General features: G+C 28.3%; 1 protein-coding gene across 2 annotated transcripts in view; it reads left to right on the plus strand.

Moving 5' to 3' along the window:
• Window positions 1-13,790, plus strand: part of LOC122530164 (aminopeptidase N) — a 64,697-nt gene that overhangs the window by 27,053 nt on the left and 23,854 nt on the right. The window contains exon 1 of one of the 2 annotated variants that reach the window (XM_043656879.1): window positions 11,605-12,053. The exons of the other annotated variant lie outside the window; for it this stretch is intronic. The gene's annotated coding sequence lies outside the window, so the exon portion shown is untranslated. Of the gene's footprint in view, window positions 1-11,604; window positions 12,054-13,790 lie in introns of those variants that run through there. 2 annotated transcript variants of the gene reach the window in all.

Raw genomic sequence — 13,790 nt, forward strand, 5'->3', positions numbered from 1 at the left:
TCTGGCTTATAACGTTCCGCGTTTTTACGCTGATATCTTTATTTATTCGTTCGCCGTCGTGTCGTCTATTGTTATCGTGTCGAGCAACAACCAACCAACGAAAATCCCTCGCCGAGTAACTGCACGTTGATACGATACGTCGCACAAACAGAGCGATTAATTCCTACTTTTACTTCTATTTGCGATTCGTTTTTCTTGAATAATTATTCCCAGTTTCTCTCTTTTCTTTATGACTTATAATTATCGAGCGTGAAGATTAACTGTAGCAGAAACAGCGCGTTTGTTATTATTTTGTTGCAATTTAGTTTGCCATTGTTATAATTTATTACAACTTACAAGATTAATTAATAAGATTAAATTGTTATCTGTTATAATTTGTAAGATTGAGAAACGTAAGTTCAATGGTTTATTTGAAAACAATGAGGCGAGTGAATTGCACCACACAATTGGTGAAAGTTATAAAAGTCAGCACTGTCGTTTTGAATAAAATTGTACATATATCTTTTATATATTAAACGACGTGTTTTATAATCGTTGTAGAAATCGTGTAATTTGAATTTCAGTGTAAATTGTCTGCTGCCAAAAATATCCAGTTTAGTGATATCAGACTGTTTAATTAACCATTAACGTCTCGCAAATAAGTATAAATGTACATCCGTGAATGTTTAGTGAAACTTTTGAAATTAAAAAATTAACATGTTCCGTTAAGGAGAGAAAAATTGCAAACTCACGTTATTAATGGTGCTGTTGAATTAATAGTTAGCTCGGAAAGTCACGTTTTCAACACGATAAAGTGTCTCAATGATTTTTATTAAAGGCCGATAATTTTAATTTTTTCTTTTTTCGCACGACTGAATATATTGAAAAATAATTAACAAAACGATACGTTCAATTCGTGTTTTATTTCGAATGGTTAGAACTGCAATTTCGTTTTCTAAAATCGAATGTGCTACTTGTCATACTTTTTAATACCTACCATCAACGTTAATAAAGATAAGCTATACAACTGTATACACACAGTATAAATAAAGCGTCATTCACACATATTCAGAATATAAACGTAATATAAAGAGCAGTAATCGCGAATTTAATAAATTCTCATTCAATTCGTAGCATAACATTTACAGCGCATTGATAATTGATTATACAATTGAAACAATTACTAAATTACGGATTTTTATGCACGTTCATATCTTATCGGGAATAATTCAAAAAAGTGGAACTAGGCATAGTTACTGTATTCTGGATATTTTATACCAAACGGATGTCAGGCTCAAATTGACACTGATAAACGAAACTTCGTATTTCTGTATCATGCGCGTTTAAAAAAAAAAAAAAAAAATCATCCACGTAATTACTTATTTGCTTTCTAAAATAATTTGTCCTTGTAAGCTGTAGTATCACAATTTCAAATATTTATTTATTTTACGTGCATTCTGCAGTTTCAAATCTCACCAACTCATAAAAATCCGCTCAGTTATCATAAATTTTCCGTTTCCGTGTAGTTCCGTGCGTCGATTGGAAGTCTCGTCTTTCATTTTTATATGAAAATTACTCAAACATACAACGATTGCCAGAGTCGATGATAATTAATGCTATTATTCAATACGCGATCGCAATATCGAATTGCGTGTCAATGACCCACGCAAATATAGAAACACCAGATAAGAGGTCGACCAGGCGATTTTATTCACGCTGACCCGCATTTCTCTGCAATCGCGGACACAGTCGGTGAAGTAGAAAAATCGCGTTTTAAAGCGAACGAACGTCTGTCTCCGTTCGGAAGGAGCGAAAACATTTATAGAAATCATTTTATGTATACGATAAGGCTGTTATGTTTATCTATGATATTGATTTAAGGACTGTTTCCAAACATCCACATCTTTTTTCTATCTTACATCGACTTATGATGTAATATATTTGCAACTCGTGTGTTTTAAATCACTTGCGCTGGCAATTGATCGCGGACCGTAACGAGTGACCGAATCGTGTACAGTAAGTCGTCGCTTTCTTTTTCTTTTGTACTCGTCGGTATCGATGTCACTGGATAGAAATTATTGAGAAGTAATAAATTTATTATTTGTTTTGTTGTTATTATTCGTTTATTATTTGCCTATTTTGTTTTACTTCAGTATACTTTATACATTTCATGTAAAAACTTATATATTTTTATATATTTTATATAAGAACTTATATATTTTTATATATATTTTTATATTTTTTATATAAAAACTTATATATTTTTATAGTATATTATATCTTATGTATTTTATATTATATTATATTTTATATATTTTTATATATTTTATATAAAAACTTATATATTTTTATATTATATTATATTTTATGTATTTTTATATATTTTATATATATATATATATAAAAACTGAGAAAATATTACAATTTTGGAACGAAAAATTCTCGACGTGGCACGTCATTCCAGCGTAAGAAGTTAAAATAATATAAAGAGACTGTAGGATCATTTTACATATATTGTTAACTCAAATTCGACGAAAATATAATATGGAATCTTATTTCATTCGTTAACACAATATGAAAATTACATTCGTTAACGCTGTAAAATAAAGAATAAAATTTCATAAACACCGTAATAAAATCCGAATATTGATCATATTGACATTGAAATTTGAAAGTATTAGAAATTACAAAGTATTTAATATATATATATATATATATATTGCAGACGTCATAAAATTATTTAATTAACAGACAATTCATTACATTGATAAGTTTCATTATTTAGACCATATTTGACACATACAAGAATTTTTTTTGAATATATTATGAATATATTATGTGTTTTGACACTTCATTAATAATGAGATTTGTTTAGTACGATTATAATTAAAAAGTTTAAAAAAAAATCTAGAAATAGAATTTTCATACATATAGTCTAGGATATTGCCACGATTTTTTTAAGCACTTTCGATGATCTGATGAAAAAATGTTTCGAATGAAAATTAATCGGCGTTAAAAGCACCAGTGAAACTGCAATGTAAAAAATTTCCAAAAATTAAGAATCATTAAGACGATCTTAACATCATTTTCTATTATTCATTTATTCATTCTGTTTACCAACTTTTTTTTTAATCAAATATACGTTCACGATAAATATCTCGCAACTTGTACACATCTTTCCAAATTCGTTTTAAAATTTTTATTAATGGAAAATATAATGACCGTGTCAATTTCGAAATTTCGACAGGTATATACAAAATTTATAAACAGTTTGGTTACGTGTATATTTTCGATTCGTACGATTCAAAACGCGTGCAAAACAGGGAGGAAGAAAAAAAAAGAAAAAAAAAAAAATAAGAAGAGAAGAAAAGGAATGCAAATGGCAGAAGTCCAGTTTCAGAATCGAGTTATCGCCGGTTATTTTATTCGGTCAGTACGGGGCAGCAGTGGCTCTTGTTATCCGATTATGTAATTTACTTTACAAGTGCGCATGATACGTAGAACGATGCGTACGATGGAAGAGAAACGAGCAGGGAGATGCAAGTGGATAATGATGCCGATGGATATATACGTATACGTGTGTGTGTGTGTGTGTGTAGTTGGTTTTATCAGTTATTCAGCGAACCGAATGTCATCGTACAGATAACTGACTTCCCCAAGGATTCGCGTATCGCGGACGACGACTCACTGCGCAGGATCTTTCGATAATGTTATTATAATCGACGCAGAGATTACGTTATCTAAATAGATTGCGGATTTTTATGTGGATTTACAGGATATTGGAAGACGCAGGAATGCATATAATGTGCAAAAACGTATAAAATATCTGACGTAGGATATTTATTATAACATATTAACAAATTTCTAGGATATTTGTAACAAATTTCTATTGTGTGTGTATTATATGAAAAAATATATAAAATATCTGACGTAGGATATTTATTATGACATATTAACAAATTTCTAGGATATTTGTAGCAAATTTCTATTTAGATTCCATTTCTTTGGGTACGTTCACAAAAGTGCGAATGAAAATTTTGTAAATAATTACGGATTTTTATGCATTTAAAAGTGTGGAGATGCAAAAATATATTCTATGAAAAAATATATAAAATATCTGACGTAGGATATTTATTATAACAAATATTAACAAATTTCTATTTAGATACCATTCCTTTGGGTACGTTCACACAAGTGAATGAAAATTTTGTAAATAATTACGGATTTTTATGCATTTAAAAGTGTGGAGATGCGAAAAGGTATTGTATGAAAAAATAAAATATCTGACTAGGATATTTATTATATTTAATATTCATTTATAGTAACAAATTTTTATTTAGGTGTTATAATTAAATTGTGGATTTTAGGAAATTCAATTTCACAAAATGTAAGATACAATTTTCTACTAAAATTCCATTTTTCAAACTACATTCTAAATTATCTTAAAAACCAATATATTTTTAATCGTAGGTAAAATATATTGACACTCGAAACAACTTTCTACCAAGCAACTTCCATTTTCTCGAAAATAATAAATTCAAATAAATATTCTAATTCACACATTTTAGTCCCAATCCTAAATAAAGAAAGAAAGAAATCTATCTCTCTACCGACGACATTGAAACGAGTGTAAATTGAATGTCTCTTCTTAGGAAAAATATCCGAGTTCTATCGATGATAATTTTTTTTTCAATCTGATAAATTTCTTCTAATCATCGAATTAAATTGTATCCTAGAAATCTAACTTTTCACTGTTGAACGTTAAGGTATTCCCCTCGGTATTTTTTCACCGGATCGCCGTCGCATTTTCATATGGTAAACAGGATTCTTAACCAGACGTAACCGTTACCGAGGACATAAGCATGTGCCAAGAATATAAAGCGGCCAGTAGAAGTGTAAATTGTAACGATGACTTTTTCTCGCTGGATACTTGTTATTAGCAACGTGTCTCTTTCGTTTTACATACACGTTCTACGTGCGTGGTTGAAGACTTCCATACAAATGATGAACTATTTTGTTGCTCTGTTGGCGAACGAATAATCCAGATCACGATGTCTGGTTTTATCTGGATGAGCTTCAACTTCGATTATATACAATATCAAGAATATAAATTGATTATCTTAATGATACGAGGTCATTAGAATGCTAGCTAGATTAGTAAACATGAAAAGGTAAAAGATTCAGATAGAACGGAAGCTAGACTAGTAAACATGAAAAGGTAAAAGATTCGTGGTATGTGAAAGAATTTATTCGAGATGAACAGTTTCAAAATTATGTTAATGTGTTAACGGTACTTGCGTAGTGGTAACGAGTTTGACAGGTTATGTGAATAATTTTAATTACAATAAAAGGAAATTAAATAAATAATTTTTATTAAATTCTAATTAAACTTTATTAAATTTAATTGAATAAAAATTAAATAGAAGAGATTTTAATAAATAAAAGATTTTAATGAGAAAACAATTTTCTAAGAGTATTATTTAATAGATAAGGTGAATTTAATATAGCTACTAAAGAATTTAATTAATAAAAGAAATTAAATAAAAGGAAATTTAATTGGCAATTACCGACAGACTGTGAGATCACCCAAGGAGAGAAATCGGATTTATATCATTATGCATTTTAATGTAGTTGGAACGTTCGTAGTAAAATTTAGGAAAAGATATATAGCTTCAAGATATTATATAATAAACACATTTATAAAAGAATATATAATATGTCTACAGAATTAGAATTTTATCAACACGTTTCTGAGTTTGGTTACTCAAAGATATTAACACAAATGTATAAAATAATATATAACATTAACATAAATGTATTAAATAATAAATAATATTAAATAATGCATTAAATGATATATAATATTACCATAAATGTATAAAAATATACATTAAAATAATAAAATCGTACAGTTATTACATCTTCAAGGTTTTTATAATGATAGTTCCAATAGTTTCTACGCAAATGTTATAACATTTCTTACAGACAAAAATTTGAAAAAAAAAAATTACGCACACAACTTTCGTTGGAAACAACCCGTTGAAAAAGTGTTAAGGTCCAAGCAATTTTTTCAAATTTAATTTTTATCCAGATTTGTTCAAATTATAGCGAAACGTATAATACATATATTGAAATTTCTCCCAAAATTTGCCAACTGTTTGCTATTTGTATTTCAATAATATTATAATTAATAATATTATATTAATATTATAATTAATAATATTATATTAATATTATATTAATATTATAATTAATAATATATTAATATTATATTAATATTATATTAATATTATATTAATATTATATTAATATTATAATTAATAATATAACTATATTGCTCGATTACTCCAATACATAAAGCTTTTAAAAGTGTTAAATCTCACCGATGATTCTGCATCGTGTTCAAAGACATTTAGACGATTCTTATTGAATGAAAAAACAACTTGCACAGGAATGAGCGAGGAGCAAAAATTCGATTCGAATAGAGAGTAATCGGTAGCTGGGTCTGTCGTCACTGACGAAAGGCTTCGATCATCTTGCCAAGGTGCTTGCTTCCGGACGGAAGAAGCCCTCCAAAATTTCGAACTCTCCTTCGTTTACTTGCATTGAGTGCGCGGCACCGGTTCGTTACAATGATTCTAGATCATGGTGTTTTATTCCGTAAGAGTACACCACAATGAACCGTAACCTAACCTGGTCCTGGTAAGATGGAGCACATCCTGGCACGGGGGCTCGAATTACGTGTACATACGCGCAAAAATTTTGATTCAACCCCCATCGGCCAGATCTTGAGTGCTTCTTGCCGCAGAAATTCTATGTCCTGCCCTCTTAGTAATTTGATTACATATGCATAATGCGCGTGTCAAGGCGACGAGACATTTGTTCTTGACATCGAATCATTTTGCTTTCCGTGCTTTACATTTTTATATTTTAATTAAACGTCTGCTGTTTATTTTTATTTCGATTAATCTAATATGTTATTATTCTCTTGTTTATATATTTTACACTTTATCTTCGACTTTTAATGTAGGAGATATTAATTAAATTGAATTAAATTAAATTAATAATAAAATATGAAAATATTAATTAAATTAAATTAAATTAATATTAAAATATTAATTAAATTAAATTAAATTAAATTAATATTAATATGTTAATATTAATTTAAATATTAATTAAATTAAATTAAATTAGTATTAAAATATTAAAATACTAATTAAATTAAATTAAATTAATATATGCAATTAATATACCTTTCAATATATAAAATCAAATTGCATTGATTTTACATTCTGGATCTGTGTAGACAGATCCGAAGGAACATTTTTATAGATCATTTCTTTACATTTTCGTAGCAAATACATATGTATTTTATTGTTAGTTGCAGATTAAAATGATCGGTAATGTACAAACATACGATTTGTTATATATATATATATACGTATATGTTACGAAGACCGGTGGGTGAGAGAGTTGATTTTAATCAATTAGGGACACGCGCCTGAATCAATTACCCAACCCCCCGCTGATTGCGACGAATATTGGGTGTTTGGTAATAAACTCATGCTCATTACTCTCTCAATTGATTACGTACAATCAATTCTCAGTAAATGAAAAAACTCAAAACTCCTTTAAATTGTAAAGAACGAAAATAAATTGTATATTGAATTTAATTTATTTGCGAGTAAATAAAATTTGTTAAAGTTATTCTATCGAGAGAATTCCCTGTGTCGATCATACGAAATTGCTATTATAAAATTATTTATAGTTCTGTGGAAGATTGGTTAATGCGGAAAGTTTACAATCCAACGCGTGTAATTTTCTCGTAGACAGCCTTCAGCGTAGCTATGTCATCATTCAGGAAAGATTGCGATGACGTTTCTAGAGTTGTAAGAATTCTCACTGCGAGTGATTCATTTTCGATTCATCATATAGCAGATCTTGTAGATTATGTAGATTGAGCGAGGATAGGTGATATTTCATAACGTTGATACGATTTGTTTCTTCTTTTTTTTCTTCTTTATTTCAGAGAATTATTATATTTTATTTGATTCTCGACTCATTAAATAACAAGCAACAAAATAATGAAAAGAAAAAAACTATGAGGATTTCTGTGATTTATTGTAGTACACAATGAATAAGTCAATTATTACAAAATTTTTACAATTGTATTTATCTAGAAGAAGAAGGATTATTATATAAATATAAATTTATATAAAATTATATTATATAAATTTATACTAATTTATATAAATTTATACTATAAATTTAAAAAATTTATACTATAAAAGTTGTACTATAATTTATACTATAAAAGTTATACTATAATTTATATAAATATTATACATATTTATATTATATTATATACATATTATACAAATTTATATTATATTGTATGAACATTATACAAATTTATATTATATTATATAAATATTATACAAATTTGTATTATATTATATACATATTATACAAATTTATATTATATTATATAAATATTATACAAATTTGTATTATATTATATACATATTATACAAATTTATATTATATTATATAAATATTATACAAATTTGTATTATATTATATACATATTATACAAATTTATATTATATTATACAAATATTATACAAATTTATATTATATCATATAAATATTATACAAACTTTATACTAAAGTATAAAAATTATGACAGATGGCAAAGAGTAGGGAAAAATTTGTAATAATAAAATAATAATGACTATTATATTAATTATATTATATTAGTTATATTAATATTAACAGAACTCAACTTACTTTCGTTATTAATTATTGTCACCTACTCTCACAGGCTCTTCTTGCATCCAACGCAGCGCAGACCTCGTTCAACAAACGTTTCAACGAGCAATAACAATTCAACAAGTTCGTTCAATAAACGAACATTGCATCGTAGGTCGCGAATATGTATGTGTTTACGATGGTTAAAATTCTCTAAACTTGGATAGTGCGGCTCTCGATCGATCGGAGCAATACCACCTCGAGCACGTTGCCATTTATTTGTCGAACGTGTGCACGTTGCCGTGATTAGTTTACAGTTTCAATAATGTCGCGGGGGAAATATGCACGACCCATTAGCCCTACGCAAACGCTATGGACAATCGCCACGGGTGCAAGATAAAATAAATACGCGGCTCGTCGTCGTGCTCTAATTCCCTTGGAATTAGCTCGTAAATCATGCCTCACGACCGACTCGTGCGTCTCGTTTTTCGCTATTTAGCAGCAGGCATAGGACACAATGGACCGGTAATTATCGTTGATGCGATACACACGAACGATACGATTTTTCCCAGCAAAGATTTACACGATGACAACTTCGTGACAAATCGTACTTTTCGTATTCGCGGAACTGAGAAGGAGCACGCTGTCAAACGGATTATGAACAGTTGTAAATTATGTCTGTTGCTCAACTTGGAATGTTAACTTCCATCGGACAGGAGGTTTTGATCGTTCGTTTTCTACGTTTGTCTCGATCGATTGAAAGAAATAAATTTCTGACGAACGACACGTGGGTTTGTACAATTAATTGCATTTAATTGTGTAACCTCGACGATAAACGAAAACGGTCGTTTTCGCAAAACCAGATGATAGATCGGAAGTTCTAGGAAATTTCTTACATCCGTCATTATATTTCTGACTCAACCTACGACACAATAGTGCGTGCATCCAACATCCGTCGTTCCAACATTTTCACTGCAAAATTTCGCATTGATTGTAACAAAATTTCGGTCAATGGAGTATGTAGAATTTAATGAAAAAAGAAAAGAAAAGAAGGAATGGAATTACTTTTGTAAATTTGTTATTTAGTGAGAGATGTTTCGAATGACAGTAAATTCTAAGGTAAATTTAAAAGATGGTGGTTGTAACATTATTGTACCAGTTTCTGCTTTTCCATGTATAATTATTTCTAAATAATTATACAAACACGTTATCACAATTGTCAAACATGTTTATAAAAATACGTATATTAATATATTAAGCAAAAGAAAAGAGTGAATATTTCAAATCAATTGTACTTCTTCCTACACACATAATATTATTTATTATTATCACATTATTACTATATTATTAACATTTTTTTATACATTATCTTTCAATATATAGATAATAATCAATATAAAATATACAATAAAATACTATATAATAATAACTAATAATACCAACAACTTAATTAATAATTAATAATAATTAATAACAATATATAATAATGATAATCAATATATAATATTTATATATTATCTATCAATATCATTGTTACTTGCATAGTTGTACATACTATTATTAATTTGTTAAATTCCTGAATTTAACATTACCACATTATTATTAACATTTATATATAAATAAGTATCTATCAATATAAAAATAAATATGTAAATTTATATATACATATTATAAATATATAATGTAATATAATAATATAATAATAATAATTAATAACAATATATAATAATAATCAATGTATAATATTTATAAATTATCTAACAATATCATTACTATTTCTACTGTTGTACACTATATTTGTACATTATATTAATTTGTTAAATTCTTGAATTACATTATCATATTATTACTATCTATTATAATATTATTATATTATTAATTATATTATACTATTATATTACTATCATACTATAATGTTATTATATTATTAATTATATTATACTATTATATTACTATCATACTATAATGTTATTATATTATTAATTATATTATACTATTATATTACTATCATACTATAATGTTACTATATTATTAATTATATTATACTATTAAAATTTATATATTATCTATCAATATCATTGCTATTTGTACAGTTGTACACGTTATACTTGTACACTGTATTAATTTGTTAAATTCCCGTATTACATTATCATAATTATTACCATGTTATAATATTATGATATTATTACTTTATTATTAACATTTATATATTATCTATCAATATATAATATATAATAATCTATCAATATATAATATATAATAATATTAATTAGTAACAATGTATAATAATAATAATCAATGTATAACATTTATATATTATCTATCAATATCATTGCTATTTACACAGTTGTACACACTATATTTGTATATCGTATTAATTTGTTAAATTCTCGAATTACGTTACCACATTATTACCATGTTATAATATTATCATATTATTACTATCTTATTAACATTTACACATTATCTATCAAAATATAGATAATAATCAGTATACAACATATAATAATAATGATTAATAACAATACATAACAATAATAATCAATGTATAACATTTACACATTATCAATATGATTGCTATTTGTACAGCTGTACGCGCTACATTTGCATATCATATGTCAATTTTTTTCAATTATCCAAATAATCACATTTGCGACGCTCAACTCGGCAATCACTTCGCTGGAAGAAATTCGTTCAATCGTAGGAATTATCCGAGCTTGTCCCTGTTCGACACTCCCTAGGAACGGGTAAACTTCCATCGTACGATCTGTCTGTCGCCGATCGCCTCGGATAAATGAAGTTTCACTGTTGGCGCATAAAACGGCGCGATATCCCGCCGGTGGCGGCAGACGGTGAACGGTTTCGTACGGTTTCGCGTGATCCGGAAGACCGGCATGCAGGTGGAAGGATGTGGAGGTTAAGGCGATATTCGCAGCGATCGACGGGGAGTAATCGATCGGGCCGGGCAGGATGCGACGGTGATGGCAAAGGAGAGGATCGAGGAAGTAACGAAGGCTGGAATGCGCGGCCAGTCTCGCGCGAACCATCGAGCCGAGCGGGTAGATTCACGACGCGTCGTCTCGTCTCTCTCCTGTGTTCTTCGTTCGGCGATCGTTGTCGATTGGCAACTAACTGGCTCTACGTTTCCAAGTCGAAGCTGAAAGCTGTCCATCGCGTGATATATAAACCGTACTGTGTCGTCCGTGTGTGTCCGTTTTTCACCGAGTTTTCACTTCTCATCACTGCGGAGCAATTCCACGTGATTTCCACGGGGCTCTTTGGCAATTTATACCAAGCCGCCGCCGCTCAGTTAACTGTTCATGGTAGGTGAATCTCTGCGAGTGTATTCACATACTCAGTATATCGATAGTGCGATGGAATGTATCATTTTCGCGTGATAATTGTGATTGGAAGAGTATGGATTTTTATATGATGTGTAAATGTAAATTTATAAATAAATATGTATAAATATATATGTAATATTAATATATATAATATATGTAAATATATATATATATAATTTTATAATATATATAAATAAATATATAAACATAAACATATATAATATATATTATAATATATATAAATATATTATATGTATATTATAATATATAAAAATATAAAATATATATTATAATATAAATAAATATATAAATATATAATATATGTATATTATAATATATAAAAATATAAAATATATATTATAATATAAATAAATATATAAATATAAATATATATAATATATATAAATATATTATATATATTATATAAATTATGTATTTTATTTATTAATTATATACATATTATAAATATTTAAATATATTTATTACAAGCATGTATTATTATATATTTAAATAAGCGAAATAGGTGAATGGGATTGAAAAAAAGGATTGGTTTCTTCCAACTATTCATGGCAGGTGATAATATTATGGAAATCTAGAGAAATGGAACAGGATTTCTGTGTGAATTGATATTTTGATAAAGAAGTAGAAAACTGGTGGGATTTTAATGAATAGAGAAGTAGAATTTAAAAGACAGAGAAATAGAATTTAAAATGAGCAGAAAAGTAGGATTTAAGGGGCAATTTGGTTTATCTAACTACTCGTGGCAGAGAGATCTTGAGAAATGGAGTCACAGATCTATCATCCTCGTGAGATAATCGTGATTTAATGAAGTGCGGATTTATATTTTGATACGGAAATAAAGAACTCTTGAATAAATGAAGAAATAGAATTTAAACAAGCAGAGAAGTAGAGAAACAGGACTTAAAGAGAGAGATTCGGTTCGTGGCAAATAAATTTTTTTTTCACGCAAAATTGAAACCGTAGATCACTTTCGTGAGATAACTGTGATTAATAGAGCGTGCAATTGGAAAATTTTTATACACATCTACATTCTGATAGAAGAAACAGAGACTTGCAGAAGTCGAGAACTATAGAAATTAGATTTAAATAAATAAATAGGATTTGAAGGAAGATCCGTTTTGTCTCTAACACCCGGAAAAATTATGAAAAGAAAAGAAATATTCTCTATACCTTCGAACATCGCACGCGTTCTGTACATTTTCGTATCCTGAAACTAATTGTACAAAGTTTCTCTGTCGTGTAAAATATCGATAAGCACGACGGACAGTTCGGTTCAGTTTAAATAGAAAATTCTTGCTGCCGCTTCAACTGAGCTGAATCAAATTGAGTTTACTAGTTTCTCAATTATCTTGCCTCCCTAAAAGTTAGGAAGCTTTTCAGTGACTAGCGGCATTTCCGGAATTTCGACTAGCCCGGCATAGTTGAAAGGAATTGAATTTTATGGAGACGGAATATATGTCGTGTACTACATAACGAAAATTTCCTTTCTTTTTGTTTTCCTCCGAATTCTGCAGATTCGTTCGTTGAAAATTACCCTTTCGTGTGAATTTAATTTTGTTCAGAGAAACAAACATTCATTGGCACGGATATAATTGTGAAAGATTCGTGAAAGAAATGTGAAAGATTCTTTTCCGCTCAATAACTTTACAACGTATCTAGCCGTAAATAGTAATTTGATAGTTACCTTATGACTAT

This window comes from Frieseomelitta varia, unplaced genomic scaffold, assembly GCF_011392965.1.
Source record: "Frieseomelitta varia isolate USP_RPSP 00005682 unplaced genomic scaffold, Fvar_1.2 scaffold_331, whole genome shotgun sequence".
Classification (NCBI taxonomy): Eukaryota; Metazoa; Arthropoda; class Insecta; order Hymenoptera; family Apidae; genus Frieseomelitta; species Frieseomelitta varia.